The sequence below is a fragment of the Misgurnus anguillicaudatus genome, chromosome 17 (genome assembly GCF_027580225.2).
Source record: "Misgurnus anguillicaudatus chromosome 17, ASM2758022v2, whole genome shotgun sequence".
NCBI classification, from domain to species: domain Eukaryota; kingdom Metazoa; phylum Chordata; class Actinopteri; order Cypriniformes; family Cobitidae; genus Misgurnus; species Misgurnus anguillicaudatus.
Window position 1 is genome coordinate 6,789,380 of NC_073353.2, and position 16,959 is coordinate 6,806,338.

The 16,959-nt window shown below is 42.2% G+C and overlaps 1 pseudogene; it reads left to right on the forward strand.

Annotated features, from left to right (window-relative positions):
* Nucleotides 1–3,888: 3,888 nt before the first annotated feature.
* Nucleotides 3,889–12,803, forward strand: LOC129437628 (uncharacterized; annotated as a pseudogene).
* Nucleotides 12,804–16,959: the final 4,156 nt, after the last annotated feature.

Sequence of the window (16,959 nt, forward strand, 5' to 3'; positions counted from 1 at the left end):
TGTATTTTGAGTATATTCCATTAGGATTTATTGGTTTGTATAGGTTTCCATTACAAGTTTGTATTGATCCTTAATGGTATCCAATAAACAAAATGCCACAAAGAGAAGAAAACAAACCTCCAAGAGTCCCACAATGAACAATACAGTTTAAAAAAAACTAGATTTATTGGAGTCATAATTTCATGCCGGCTCAGGGACCAACGTTTAATTACCTTTTGGTTTTGAAAACTGAATCAAGTTTCAACATCACACTTTCAACATGGGTAAATTAAGGTCTTTGCCTCAACCGCAAATAAACATAGAAATTTGCATTGATTTTGCATATTGAATCAACGCTGATATCGGGAGGCAGTTTCAACTCCCTAATTTTTAACACTAAATATAGATTTTACTTTACACTGCAAAGTCTGCAACTCACCAAATGATTTACTGGAAACATGCCATGTTTTCAGTGGATTTATAATATGAATGCAACTTGCTGTGCATAATTTACAGTACAACCCCATTCATAAAATTAAATACCCAAAGTAGGTAAAGTTTGAATGTGAACAAATAAGATGGCAAATGCCTAACCTTTCTAAATAAACATGAAAGCAGCTGTTAAAATTAATCTTTTACAGATAAAAACACATTCTTTCAAAGAGTTAGGTTTCCAATTAGTTGTGCAGAAGTGGAATATTCCAAATATAGAATAAAAACATAAAATATGAAAAACTTTTTTATTCAAGGAAAACGTCTCGGTTACGTATGTAACCCTCGTTTTCTGAAGGAAGGGAACGGAGACATCACGTCGTGACCGACGAATTAGGAACCGCTTCGCGGGTGACCTATCTACTTCGAGAAACTATGAAAACACCAATGAACTTGGCATGCAGGTATTTGCATAATGCCGGCGCCGCCCCGCCAGGTGCGTATATAAGCCGCAGGTGCATAATACCAAATCAGCTATATTATTGCTGAGAAGCCGAGCAACAGTGCCCAGCCTGAAAACAGCAATGGAACAGCAAACTGTGGCGACGGGACGTAACCGAGAAGTTCCCTTTCAGTCGGTCACTACGACGTCACGTCGTGACCAACGAATTTGGAATCCCTACCAAAACGCCACTGCAGCTGAACCCTTCCAGTGCCTGCAAAAGCCCTCCGCCCTCCACATAAAGGGGCGGAACCTAAGGCGAAATGCAGAAGGCCGGTCACTACCTGTTCCTTAACCCACGATAGTTAACCAGCGAACTGGGGAAGCGTCTAAACTGAGCGGAGCTAGAACACTGCGGAAGCCATCCCCTAAGAAGGTTAAATGGATGACATAAAATATATGAAACAACCGACAGGTTGCTCAAAGAAGTCTCTGAACAATACATGGTATGCAGAGAGATGCAGAGCAGGCTCTGCTAAGGAAAAATGTGGAGGATTAGAACCCCACGGACTATACACACAAATGAACCCCACGTAGGGGACAAATGTGGACGCCTAGCCTACACAGGTTTACAGAGAATACAACAGGGATAGGTTGACAGCGGATGCTCCGCAACATCAGCTATCAGGGCGTGGAGGAGAGGCAAAAACAGTTTTTGTGACGTTTTTGCCCCGATGGCCTTCCATAGTGGTGCAAATGTACAGCACCAAAATAGAGGCTCCAAGCCGACACACGAGCCGACCCTCGGCATTCTTAACTAGTCAGTAGAAAGAACCCGAGTGGAGACCGGCTCGACACGAACACTATAGAATCTTGTGAACGTATTAGGTGTCGCCCAGCCTGCAGCTCTACAAATATCTGTTAGCGAGGAACCGCGAGCCAGTGCCCAAGATGATGCCACACTGCGTGTAGAGTGAGCACGTAAATTAAATGGACAAGGCACATTCTGCTTTTGATATGCAAGGGCTATAGTATCCACAATCCAATGGGACATCCTCTGCTTGGTGACAGCTTTTCCTTTCTGCTGACCACCGTAACAAACAAAGAGCTGATCTGAGGTCCTAAAACTTTGCGTCCTGTCTATATACACACGTAGTGCACAAACAGGGCATAACAAAGCCATGGCTGGGTCTGCCTCCTCCAAAGGCAGCGCTTGCAGGTTCACCACTTGATCTCTGAAAGGAGTGGTGGGAACTTTGGGCACAAAGCCGGGCCGGGGTCTCAGTGTTACGCTGGATGCAGCCAGCCCGAACTGAAGGCACGAATCATCGACCAAAAATGCATGAATATCCCCTATCCTCTTAACAGAAGCCAAAGCAAGGAGAGTTAATGTTTTCATAGTAAGAAATTTAACACTCACACTATGCAGAGGCTCAAATGGGGCTTCCTGGAGTGATTTCAGCACCAAGGACAGGTCCCAAGGAGGAATAGAGGGAGGACGCGAAGGATTCAGTCTTTGAGCGCCTCTGAGAAATCTAATGACCAGGTCGTGCTGACCCACTGTTCTACCGTTTACGGGTGAATGGTGAGCTGATATCGCAGCGATATCGACCTTAATAGTGGATGGTGACAGCCTATTCTCCAAACGACGCTGGAGATACAAAAGCACAACACTAATCGGGCATTCTCGGGGGTTTTCACTTTGGGAAGAACACCAGTCGACAAACAGGTTCCATTTAAGCGCGTAAGCTTGTCTCGTAGACGGCGCTGTAAGAATTTTGATTGATCCTGACCAAAAGGTCAGCCCTTCCTGAGAAACAGCATGGACGCCCGAGAATGCAGTGTGTGTGCCCTGTAGGTGCCCGAGGCAGCAGAACATCAAAAGAGAACCTTTTGCAACACAACAACTTTCCTCCAGGACTCACGGCAGGGGACCAAGACCCCCAAAACACCCCTCTCGGGAACCAGAACTTTATCTCGATTACAGGAGACTCCCTGGAGAGTTACACTTGATTTTCAAACACCACATCTCCATACAAATGATGGACCTGCAGACAAATGTCTGACCCCTCTACCCCTCCTTTCCTTGTTACCTCCTCAACACAGGACAGTTTACAGCACACCAGATGATTATGTGTAAGAAAGGTCATATCAAATGTAAATAACAGTGGAAAATATTCATGTTTCACTTCATTACAAAGGTTTTATCGCGACTGGTACACAGGTCTCATTCTCACATCAATAAAACAAATAGTAAAAGGTTTAATAGAGTTAAGAAAACTTAACGCTACCCAAGGGGCGTACACCCCACTACAAATGTATCCAGGACGAGGTGCCTCCCACAGGTCTGTAAGAACCAATCACTGCAAACTTCCATTGATAAATAATGTTTACATAATGTTTATTCTATCTGGGTATATAAGGAGAGCTGACAAACATTTCAGGGAATCTGTAACCAGATATCCCGCACAATTACTGTGTGTCGTCTTTACCAGGTATGAAAGGTTTTTATATTTCCTGTTCTAATGTAAATACTATTGGTTTGTATTTGTATTATATTTTATTGAATTTTGAATTGGCTTGAATTGTGATTTTCTTACCTGGTTAATAAATTGTTATGTTTGGATTTATTCTGTGGCTACGAAAGTTATTGACATGATTAGTAAATTACGATGTATCCTTGTTTCCGCAACGTCTGGAAATCAGGCTAGTTTTTTACGGACTAAAATCCCAGACTAGATGGCATAGTAGTACATCAGCGGAGGATTTTAGAGATCCGACTAGCACTTGGCGCTAGTTTAAGTTAAATTAGATGCGTGGAGGCTAATTTCCTGTTTAGAGTAACATGTAAATGTTGTCTGACCACTCTAAATCAGACGAGCCTCAACCTCTGGTTATTTCAATATTAATCTATCTAAGTTGCATATTAAGTTATGTCACGATTATACAAAGCTATCATTGGAGAAGACGGTCAGTTTGTTTTATGATAGTGGTCGTGAGCCTCTGGTTAGAAACAAATGTTGTAATAATTAAGTTGCACCTCTATGGGGACTAAATAAAGTATGTTCAGAGATGAGCACGCATGAAAGGCGGCCTTCTGAACATATGGTCTAACCTCTAGCAGCGACCAAGCCTGATCCGGTTGTGATCGTGGGCCCGCATGATTATTAAATATTAATAAACGGCCGGTGCGTGAGTCCAAAGCGACATGAGTAGCCGAATGAACGGATGCAATAACAAGTAGGGCAAAACAAGAGTAACCAAACATCTGAACAAATTATGATTAAGATTAAAATGATAATAAATTAAACAACAACAAACACACTTTATTAAATTGGAGTCAGATTAAACGAAGGGTTTGTTAACTAAATTGAATGAATGTTTAAATCTATATCTTATTATCCAATGTGAAAGGAAAGACTGAAACGCGCGAGAATCCTTCGCCACGCCTCTGGAGACCGCCATTGGACCAGTGGGTGGTGCCTACCTTACAAGTTGGTGATCCCGACGTGATCTCTCTACCTGCACGGGCGAGTGACGTCTTTCCGACGCGACTATTCAGTTTTGGATTCCCACAGAAAGATATGAGGTTTGATCTCCTCCTCCCCTGTCTACAGCTGCTGTGGTAAGTTCGTTCCTTTTTGCCTATTAGAAGTGTTGAGGGAAAGTTTTGCACACCCAATTCAGACACCATTCTGATAGAACGAGCCGGTACGCTCATTGTTAGACCGGAGACCGTAGAAATCCGGTGGGGTATAAGAATTAGAGGAAACATGGACTCACAGGGACATTATAGAAGCAGTGTAGAGGAGGAAATCATGGAAACCGCTGCGCTAAAACTAAAAAACACCCTTGTTCTGTTAAAAGAGAAGGGACTAAATCTCACATGGAACAATAACGAAATCGTATCCTGGTATTCTGCCAAGGGCTATAAACTGGAAACGAAATCAAAATACAAAAAAACTCCCCTCGCTATTGTTTATCTGTTGCGTCGCAACGATTTGGCAACCATAAACAAAAACGAGCGAACAATTGCAAGCATAAAAGAGATTGAAAATTCACGTTCAGACGAACTAAAAAGGCTACGAGCTCAGGTCGACTCGTTTGGGTATGAAAAACAAAATTGGGCAAGACAAAGCGAGACGATGGCAAAAAAAATTGACGAACTTCAAAAGAAACTCAAAAACGGTAACAATTACATATCCGCGCTCGAAGGCTGCTGCGATAACTCGGGTGTCCCCGTGGCTGCCATTAAACAAGCAGCCATAAATGAAATGCTAGACGCCGGAACAAAAAGCGATAGCGATGATGATGATATAGCCGCGTTAAAGGCTAAAACGCAGAGGGATGCTCGTAACCGAGCCCCAACGCAAGAGCCTGAGGGTGCAAATCAGATAAGCCCAATGAAAACTAGAGCAAAATCAAACGACGTTCCGCAAGATTCAGTAAAAGTGGCCGTTCTAAAAACCATAACAAATGAAAACGACGAGGTTACAACCATTAGTCGTCCATTAACATGCGAAGAGTGCTCACGACACAAACAGGTCGTAGGGATGATGCCTCGTAAAGGCCCGTTTCAACCGTATTGGGACACTTTAATGTTACAAGCAACAGTGTACAGACTAGATGTCCGAGACGTGTGGCAGATAGCACTCCTCACCATCTAATGAAATTAGACCGAAATTGACCGAAGAAATGAAATCCGGAGACATAATAAAGAAACAAGGTGACGAAACCAATGAAGCAATTTATGAACGGTTAAAAGCGGCGATGATAAACTTAAGAGGGCCAACCTACGTAGACTGGAGCAGAATTTTAGACATAAAACAAGCACCCAACGAAGCGTTTGAAACGTATGCAGAGCGAGTATGGGTAACATTTAAAGAGCATTCTGGTAAGGAAGACGCGAATCGTGATAGTGAAGTATTGTTACAAATGATAAAAAATCACGCTGGCCCCCCGGTCCAAAAAGCACTGTTAAATGGTGTGGATCCGGCAGAAAACACATTCAATGCGCTAGTAGACTGGGGCTCAAAAATAGAAAATAGATGGAAAACTAAACCTCGCGCCGTTGCGTCCGCCCAATGGACAACAGAAGGACAGGGCAGAGAAAAATCTCACAAAGGGTTTAAAAATAGAGAATTCTGTAACGTCTGTAAAAGAAACAAACACTCGACGAAAAACTGTCACAAAAGACACTGGGAAAAAACACAAATATCAAACCAAACTGACCCCTCTGAAAAAACCGCGGAGCTAGTTAACATACTCCTCGCCACATAAAAAAAACAAAATGAGTCACAGAACGGAGCGATCGTTGCGAGTTCACCGCCAGAAAAATACAGCTTCCCATAGGGGTGCGTGGCCTCCATTGCTGTAGGAAGTATAATTAAGAGCGGCAACCGGATCAAAATAAGAGCTAATTTAGGAGGCCAATTAGCTGACGTACTTATTGACACCGGCGCAGCATGCTCATGTACAAACATTCGATTGCCATTAACAGACGAAACCATACGCATTAAAGGCATCGGCGACACGCTAATGGTAGCAACACAAACCAAGCCCGCTCGACTCGATTTAGGCGTAGCCATAATTGAAGAACCTTTTTGGTATTTGCCAAACAACAGTGAAGGAACTGTACTGGGAATGGACATCATGAAAAAACATGGATTTGTCATTCATTGTTTTGAAAAACAGATTGAAATTCAAACTAACAAGACGGTGAAAAAATGTCCACCACGCAATGTGGTGAGAATCATGTCCATTTCCACTACAGATCCCATTCAACAGTTGATTGACAAACATAGCACTGTTTGGGCTGATCATGAACATGACTGTGGCCTCATTGACTTTGTTGTGTGTATTGAGGGAGAGCCACCTCCCCCACAAAGACAATACCGCATCAAACCTGAGGCTGAAACAGCAGTGCATGAAATAGTCCAGCAGCTTGAAACCAGAGGTATAGTCAGACGATGTAGCTCGACCACAAACTCTCCGTGTCTGCCCGTTCCAAAACCAAATGGTAAATGGCGTCTTTGTATTGACTACCAACGTCTTAACAAAGTTTTACCCAAAGCTACACCTATCGTTGCAAACCCCTCAACCTTGTTGACACAAATCTCCAACAGAGCGTCGTGGTTTACTGTACTTGATATAAAGAATGGCTTCTGGTCCATCAAGGTCAGACGTGAAGACCAATGGAAATTGGCCTTCACGGTGAATCAAATACAACACACCTGGCAACGCGTGCCGCAGGGCCTGCACAATGCGCCATCAATTTTTCATCGGGCGTTAGAAGACGCACTAAAACCCGTAATCGGAACCGGAAATGTAATGCACTATGTCGATGACATATTAATTGCAACCGAAGACTCATTCGATGAGCACTTACAACTCGTCGATGAAGTGCTGTCAACACTAGGTAAAGCTGGCTTTAAATTGAACAAAGAAAAAGCCCAAATTGCACAAAAAGAAGTTCAATACCTAGGTTATACAATCACCCAAAGCCACAAGGCATTGACAGATGACAGACGTAAATGCGTCGCTGAACTGCCTCGTCCGCACACGCTGAACTCTCTACAGAAAGTTTTGGGTACTGCAAATTATCTAAGAGATTTCATCCCTGACTTTGCAAATATAGCCGCTCCGCTATACGCCCTCTTAAAGGGAAAATCAAAACCGTCTGATGTCCTCGAATGGGCAGAGGAACACGAACAGGCTTTTACAGATTTAAAACAACACTTGTGCGCCGCGCCCGCTTTGGGTTTGCCCAACCCATCGAAGCCGTTTCATATACAGGTTGATGCACATGAAAATACTCTAAGTGGAGTGCTAGCGCAAGATCACGGAGGAAAGTTGTGCCCGATTGCATACTATAGCCGTAAGAAATCTCCAGTTGAACAGGGATTCGACCCGTGTACACAGCATGTTCTTGCGGTTCATTGGATGTTAACAACGACAGAACCCATTGTCGGTTTTCAATCTGTTGTTGTGCACACAATGCACACGCCAGTGCAAATGCTGTTACAGGGCTGAATCAAAGGCGTATCGTCGCAAAGACTGGCGCGATGGTTGGCAGACATCCAAGCGCGCAACATTACTATGGTAAACACAAGAATTCTACCACATCTCTTGGGGGAGATGGAGGGCCACCCGCACACATGCCAAACAAAACATGAAATGCAAAGTCCAGTTCATGATACACAATTTGATAATCAAACACCAGTGTACATTGATGGATCCAGATATTGGCATGATGGCAATTTCCATACAGGATGTGCCGTGTGGACCCCCCACCCCCTCAACTCAGATTCAGAACAATTGTTGTTAAAACTACCAGCAAACAAATCTGCACAAGAAGCCGAATTAATTGCATTGCTTGAAGCCATAAAGACACACCCAGAACCAATTTGTGTGTACACCGACAGCAGGTATACACACGGCGTCGTGCATGACTTTATGGCCCAATGGCAATTAAGAACGTTTCTCACATCCGCCGGAACACCAATAAAACATTTTGACACAATCACCGCAATTTGGCAAGCAATCAAAACGCACAACTCACCAATCTCAGTCATTAAAGTGCGCGCGCACATCGCTAAAAGCACAGACGAGCACGAGAATAATAAGAACATCGTTGACAAAGTTGCCAAACCTCCAGCCATTAAAGGGAGTGAATGGCAGCCCGACGAGCTGATTGCCCCTTCTGTGAGTGCCATACAGGTTGCCCCCATTGACTTAAAACAATACCAGCAAGAGTTATGGTTGTCAGATGGAGAGCTTGTACCGCAACTACAGCAGGATCAGTTAATCAGCATCGTAGAAGGTATGGTTCTCAGAGATGGGAAATACATAATTCCAGAGGCCCTGCAGAAACCAGTGATCAAATTGTACCATGATTATGCACATGTATCAGCTACCAAAACACAACAGCTGATACAGAAAAACTTCTGGTGGCCAAAAATGGCATCAGACATTGAAAGATGGTGCGACACATGCCTCGTATGTGCCACCATCAACCAGGGTAGAACTGGTCGTACAAAATTGTGTCGCCCAGAACCACCAAAAGGGCCATGGGAATTCTTACAGCTAGATTTTATTGGCCCATTACCCACTGCCAAAGGGGGATATCGCTATTGTCTCGTCATAATTGATAAATTTTCAAAGTGGGTGGACGCGATTCCAACTCGCGACAACAGCGCACGCACAGTGGCACGAGTAATGGCAAATCAAATCCTCCCAATTTGGGGAACACCAACCCAGATTGAGTCTGACCAAGGAACACACTTCACAGGTCAGGTAATGAAACAAATATGTGAAATCCTACATATCAAACAGAGATTTCATGTTCCATACAGGCCGCAAAGCTCAGGTATGGTAGAGCGCGCAAATCGCTCGATTAAAGAAAGCATCTCAAAACAAATAATGCAGCATCAAAACAGGTGGACTGATGCACTGCAAACAGTTCTGAAAGTTTTGCGTGCGACCCCATCCAAAGCAACAGGCATCAGCCCGTTCGAACTCATGACAGGCAGAGTCATGAAACTACCCATCGACCCAGAAATCACCCCAGCTGATCTGGGACCCCTTGTGCTTGCAAAACAACAGACTGTGCTAACACAACTACAACAAAGACTGGCAGTGTTACAAACACAAACCACTTTAAAACAGCAACAGTCGGACCTAATGAATGATGCACAATTTAACCCAACCTCTGAAATCAAATTCACTGAGGGTGATATGATCATGATACGGGTGTTTGTAAAACAGGGTCCATTCACACCCAGATGGCATGGACCACATGAGATAAAAGCTATATGCAATAGCTGTGTGGCCATAAGTGTCAAGGGGAAGTTGAAATGGTACCACATGTCCCAGTGCAAAATCTTCAAAGGTTCCGCTAATCGATAATTATTAACATTTCTCTCTGTTTCATCTCCCAGGTTGACTGCAGCAATCCCATGGAGACCGGACGAGAGGAAAGTTTCTGGACCCACTTGCATCAAGCTGGGTCAAAGGGTTTCACTCACACACACACTGGAATGCGGGAGATGGGTATGGAAATATACAAAGAGGCCATCCACATTTTTCAGTACACTTTCAACTAGAAAACTAGTCACGTGGCCTCCCGGAGTAGTACCGGAACCAAATTGCGCATCAAAAATTTGCTGTAAAGTAGGCTCCGACCATCTCCCTATAGTAAACATTTCAGGTGACACACCGGCACCCACATTTTTCCACAACATAACAGCCTGGTATCAACTTAAAGCAGAGCCAGGAGCAAAGATTGGGAGCATGCGCACTCTCTATGAAAAAACCAACAATGGATTAGATCCTAAAATCTGTTATTCAACCAAAGATTTAGAGCCCGCAATATATAGGTGCACACACACTGAGACAATCAACAATACACATATGAGATATACCGAATATAAATTCGATGTAACTTCATATGTACCTAATAACAATCAACCCGAAGCCTTTGTCTGGACTAGCCGGAGAGAAGGCATGTATTGCGTGGGAAAATGTGTCAATGACCCAGATAATTACACTGGGCCACAGAATTGCACATGGACAATGAATCATTGCTTTAATTTAACCACCTGTGGATATAGCAAACCAAAGAAATGTCCGAAACTGTATCCTATTCCTCCTGGTGGATTGATAAAAGGGAATGTTAACAAGACATTATTTCATGATGTAAATCTAGTAATGACACATGTATCATACAATATTTCCAACATTTTATCTGCTTATGTTAATCACTGTGATAACAATGACAAGACATATGCATGGCTACAGTCACGAATCGATGATTTAATTTCTGATTACAAAAACAGACTTGCGGTGCAAATCTCACCTGCACGCTCGAAACGAGATCTGCTCGGAAACATAGCAGGTCTCTTCGGCTCAGTTAATTCCATTGCCAACAACTACAAAATAACTGAACAATCACAATATTCAACATGGTTGGCAAACCAGGTGGCCACTGGTTTTCAGCATATCACAAATAGCAATGAAAATATCATAAAGGCGGTTCGATCCGAAGCGCAGGCGCTTCTTGCGATCAGCCACACATTATTCAATCAGACCCGTACCATCGCACGTGACTTAGCCTGTAGGACATATGCACAAGATCTATTCACTGCTGCTAGACAAGAAATCCTTGATCTTCGTCTGTACAAGACACCTAGACATGTTTTGAATGACCTTGTAGAGATCTTAGATCTACATAGGTGGTATGAACCAGAACAAATGAAAAATTTAAGATATTCTGAATTACTATCCACCATAATGATGTTTACAGGAAATGAATGTAATGGATGTATTGGGTTTTTCGCCAGTTTTCCTTTAATACACCCAGATCAGGTTTTTCCAAATTCCACTACCATACGCTCTATGGGCGTGGTAGTGAAGGATCAGGTAATTAAATGGGACCACCTCACTGGATACATGACACAAAAGGGTAATGAGACCTTGTTTACCAGTCGCACATGTTGCCATGAAACGCACAATTATGTTATCTGTACATGTAACACATTGCAACCTTTCTTCCTCAATGACACCAAACTTATAAATGTTCAGTAGCTGCATGGTTACTCTGATGTTATCCAGGTGTCACACTCACAGTGGTGCGTGGTCAGTGAGATGAACTCTTTTACCTACGGAGGACTGACCTGCTCTGCTAATCACTCGTTCTGCTTGGAAGTGACAGAAGACCTTTCGATGGGTCAAGTCAACATTTTAGGAAGAGTGCCACTGGACACAGAGACTTCGCCATGGTGGGATGACACTTTCTATGAGCAAGGTACCCAAGCTGTGGTTGACACGATGGAGCTAACACAGAGACTGATCCTGCAAACTGAATACCACCTCAGCCAAGCGCAGGTTGAGATCAACCTGGCACGAAAGACTGCACAACTGTTATCCAGTTCATCCACTCGGTCGGCACAGTACACATACACCTGGTGGGACTGGGTGTTCCGGGGTTGTGCCATTGGCAGTGCCCTGATCTTCACCTTCACTATGTTCCAGTGCTGCTACTTCAGGCACCTCATCAGATCTACACAGGAATCCACACACGCTGCCCTTGCCCTCAGCCCACTGCAAATACCCGTGTTCCAAAGACTGTAAAAAAAAAAAAAAAAAAAATTTGATTTTTATGACCCCGTAGGTACCCTATCACAATTCGCCCACGGGGCCAAGCGGGGAAATACTGTAAGAATTTTGATTGATCCTGACCAAAAGGTCAGCCCTTCCTGAGAAACAGCATGGACGCCCGAGAATGCAGTGTGTGTGCCCTGTAGGTGCCTGAGGCAGCAGAACATCAAAAGAGAACCTTTTGCAACACAACAACTTTCCTCCAGGACTCACGGCAGGGGACCAAGACCCCCAAAACACCCCTCTCGGGAACCAGAACTTTATCTCGATTACAGGAGACTCCCTGGAGAGTTACACTTGATTTTCAAACACCACATCTCCATACAAATGATGGACCTGCAGACAAATGTCTGACCCCTCTACCCCTCCTTTCCTTGTTACCTCCTCAACACAGGACAGTTTACAGCACACCAGATGATTATGTGTAAGAAAGGTCATATCAAATGTAAATAACAGTGGAAGATATTCATGTTTCACTTCATTACAAAGGTTTTATCGCGACTGGTACACAGGTCTCATTCTCACATCAATAAAACAAATAGTAAAAAGGTTTAATAGAGTTAAGAAAACTTAACTCTACCCAAGGGGCGTACACCCCACTACAAATGTATCCAGGACGAGGTGCCTCCCATAGGTCTGTAAGAACCAATCACTGCAAACTTCCATTGATAAATAATGTTTACATAATGTTTATTCTATCTGGGTATATAAGGAGATCTGACAAACATTTCAGGGAATCTGTAACCAGATATCCCGCACAATTACTGTGTGTCGTCTTTACCAGGTATGAAAGGTTTTTATATTTCCTGTTCTAATGTAAATACTATTGGTTTGTATTTGTATGATTAGGGCCCGAGCACACCGGGGTGTGAGGACCCTATTGTTCTTCAAGGAGTTATTATTATTTTTTTTTTCTTTTTCTCCGACTTCAGCGGGACTTTAGAGGGCCTAAACATACTCGAAAACTCATGAAATTTTGCACAGATGTCAAGAGTGATGAAAATTTACATGTGGTGTAGGATTTGGAATTAAGCGTGGGAAAATGGCGCCACCTACAAATTTTTAACTAAGCAGCCCTCGGACTGTGTTTGACGTACAATTTTGAAATTCGATGCGAAGCTGTAAACCAAACAGGAAGTCAGCTATTCAGAGTTATTTTGTGATTTGGGCGCAGCTTTTTTGTCATTTCCAGGCATCATACTTTAATCAACTCCTCCTACAATTTTGGTCGGATCATCTTCATATATGGTGAGTGTCATCTTAAGGCCTTTGTGAAGCTAAATTGCGAAGGATTTGACTCTACGTAAAAATTTGTGTCGGTTCTGGCCCAACAAAGTTTGATGTTTTCCAATGAAACAGGAAGTTGCTGGAACTCATGCATACAATGTCTGATCTGTCCCAAATTTCACATGATTGCTAAGAGTCCTGACCTGAACACATCTACATAACAATTTTCATTTATAGCCATAGCGCCACCTGCTGGCAACCTGAAGGAACATATTTTAGCGCCACTTTCAAATATTGAATGAAGCAGCCCTTGGACTGTGTTTAACTTACATGTACGAATTTCGGTATGCTCATGTATTATTACAAGCCCTACAAAAAAGTCTCTTGGAGCAACGCCCTAAACCAAACAGGAAGTCAGCTATTTTGAATTATTTCTCAGATTTTGGCTCAGTTTTTCTCATTTCCAGCAGTCATACTTTAACTAACTCCTCCTACAGTTTTCGTCGGATCATCATCATATTTGGCGAGTCTCATCTTAAGGCCTTTGTGATGCTAAATTGCGAAGGATTTGATTCTATATTAAAATTTGTGTCTATTTCGGCCAGCCAAAATTTGATGTTTCGCTATGAAACAGGTTGCTGGAACTCAGGCATACAGTGTCCGATCTGTCCCAAACTTCACATGATTGCTAAGATTCATGACCTGAACACATCTACATGTCAATAGTCACTTATGGTTATAGCGCCACCAGCTGGCAACAGGAAGTGACATGTTTACAATGATTATCCAATGTCTGATCTGTCCCAAACTTCACATGATTAATAAGAGTCCTGGACTGAACACATCTACATGTCAATAGTCACTTATGGTTATAGCGCCACCAGCTGGCAACAGGAAGTGACATGTTTACACTGATTATGCAATGTCCGATCTTTCCCTTACTTCACATTATTAATAAGAGTCCTGGACTGAACACATCTACATGTCAATAGTCACTTATGGTTATAGCGCCACCAGCTGGCAACAGGAAGTGACATGTTTACACTGATTATGCAATGTCTGATCTTTCCCTTACTTCACATTATTAATAAGAGTCCTGGACTGAACACATCTACATGTCAATAGTCACTTATGGTTATAGCTCCACCAGCTGACAACAGGAAGTGACATGTTTACACTGATTATGCAATGTCTGATCTGTCCCAAACTTCACATGATTAATAAGAGTCCTGGACTGAATACATCTACATGTCAATAGTCACTTATGGTTATAGCGCCACCAGCTGACAACAGGAAGTGACATGTTTACACTGATTATGCAATGACCGACCTTTCCCTAACTTTACATGATTAATAAGAGTCCTGGACTGAACACATCTACATGTCAATAGTCACCAGTGTTGGGCAAGTTACTAAAAAATTAGTAATTCGTTACAGTTACTAATTACTTCTTTTAAAAGTAACTGAATTACTCTACCGGTTACTGTATATCAAAAGTAATTAGTTACTTAGAAAAGTAACTTTTAAGTTACTTTTATGTCTGCTTTTTAAATTTAAATATGAACAGTACTGAACAGTCAAACAGTAAAATGATATGGATGGGCTATTTTACACGTAAGACTCTAATATATCACATACTGTAGGAGCCTATTTTGCTTTAGATTCAACCTTTGAATATTTTTGTTAGAAATTATCTTAATATGTAAACTTAGTTTATTTATGTATATCATTTAGACCATTTAGACAAATATTCTGCATGTTTACAAAAATATAAAATGTGTTAAAATTGTGTAGTGTCTCTTTAAAAATTAGGAGACAATTGTGTCAACATGTCAAATTTTGTAAAATAAATTATAATTTTTCTGATTTCATATTTATTTTATTAAGTTAGAAACGTCTCCGCTGTGTCCTGCTGACAGGCACGATGCGCGTGCAGCAGATGAGGCAAATTATGGGTCCTCCGAAGGTTAGACCGTCTCATTTCAGTTCTCTTCGCGAACTTCTGAGCGCCTTGAATGGCCGAGTGCTCACCTTTTATTGCATGCTTAGTAGGGTGCAGCCCTTGAATTGGAACACAGCTTGTGAAGCTTGCCGCAGGGACTGCGCTCTTTGGTCATATATTGTTTGTTTTCTGTTGGATTTAAATGATACACAGGATTAAAGGAAGATATTTATTCAGAAAACGGAGTAGGCTACGTGGATTGTTTTGTCGGACGGACACAGAGCGAGTGGATTGTTTTGTCAGACGGACACAGAGCGAGTGGATTTTTTGTTCGGATACGGAGAGACTGAAACTAAAACTAAAAGCGAGCTCACACATATGGAGTTTTAACACGGGTGTACACCGCATTGTGAATATTTTAGTGGAAACAACAATCGCGGATCGTTCTCTTCCATGAAGCCGATGTAAACATCTAAGAATATATGAACATTTCTTAGATTTATTACCTTTGTGGACTACAAATGCAAGTTGATGTCATACTGCGATTGCTTGGTGAAGATAATTTACAAACATGAGACCGGATGGATTATGACTTGCGCACAATTTTTAAACAAAGGTATGTTGTCCCGTTTAGATTTTTCATGTTCATTCTATATGCACTGTCAGCTATGATGAAGTGTAATGAATCATTGCGCCGCCAACTACGGTCCTGCGACGTCAGATATGTCTTGTCTATTTTTTACAAAATAGAGTAACGCGAGTAACGAACTCATTTAAATTTCAGTAATTGTAATTGCGTTACTTGATTTAAAAAAATAGTGGAGTTACAGTAACGCGTTACTCCCATCACTGATAGTCACTTATGATGCCAATAGTCAGTTACGGTCATAGCGCCACCAGCTGGTAACAGGAAGTAACATGTTTACAATGATAATGCAATGTCGGATTTGTCCCAAACTTCACATGATTGATAAGAGTCCTGGACAGAACACATCTACGTGCCAATATTTACATGTAGTCACTCATACTCACACACACTCGCTCACTCACTCTCTCTCTCTCTCTCTCTCTCTCTCATGCTATCTTACACGATGCTACCTCGCTGTCATTTGTAATTAGCAACAGGAAATGTGGCACATTATACTACACTTTCAAATGGTTCACCTATGTTTACATGCTTAAATGCCTATTTACTACTGTTCCCTTTAATTCTTATGCCACGGCGTGGCGGTGTCAGGTGTGCGAGGGCCCTTCCATCACTGCTTGCAGTTTTAATATTTTATTGAATTTTGAATTGGCTTGAATTGTGATTTTCTTACCTGGTTAATAAATTGTTATGTTTGGATTTATTCTGTGGCTACGAAAGTTATTGACATGATTAGTCAATTACGATGTATCCTTGTTTCCGCAACGTCTGGAAATCAGGCTAGTTTTTTACGGACTAAAATCCCAGACTAGATGGCATAGTAGTACATCAGCGGAGGATTTTAGAGATCCGACTAGCACTTGGCGCTAGTTTAAGTTAAATTAGATGCGTGGAGGCTAATTTCCTGTTTAGAGTAACATGTAAATGTTGTCTGACCACTCTAAATCAGACGAGCCTCAACCTCTGGTTATTTCAATATTAATCTATCTAAGTTGCATATTAAGTTATGTCACGATTATACAAAGCTATCATTGGAGAAGACGGTCAGTTTGTTTTATGATAGTGGTCGTGAGCCTCTGGTTAGAAACAAATATTGTAATAATTATCATTACACCTGCGTGTCGTCGCACTTTC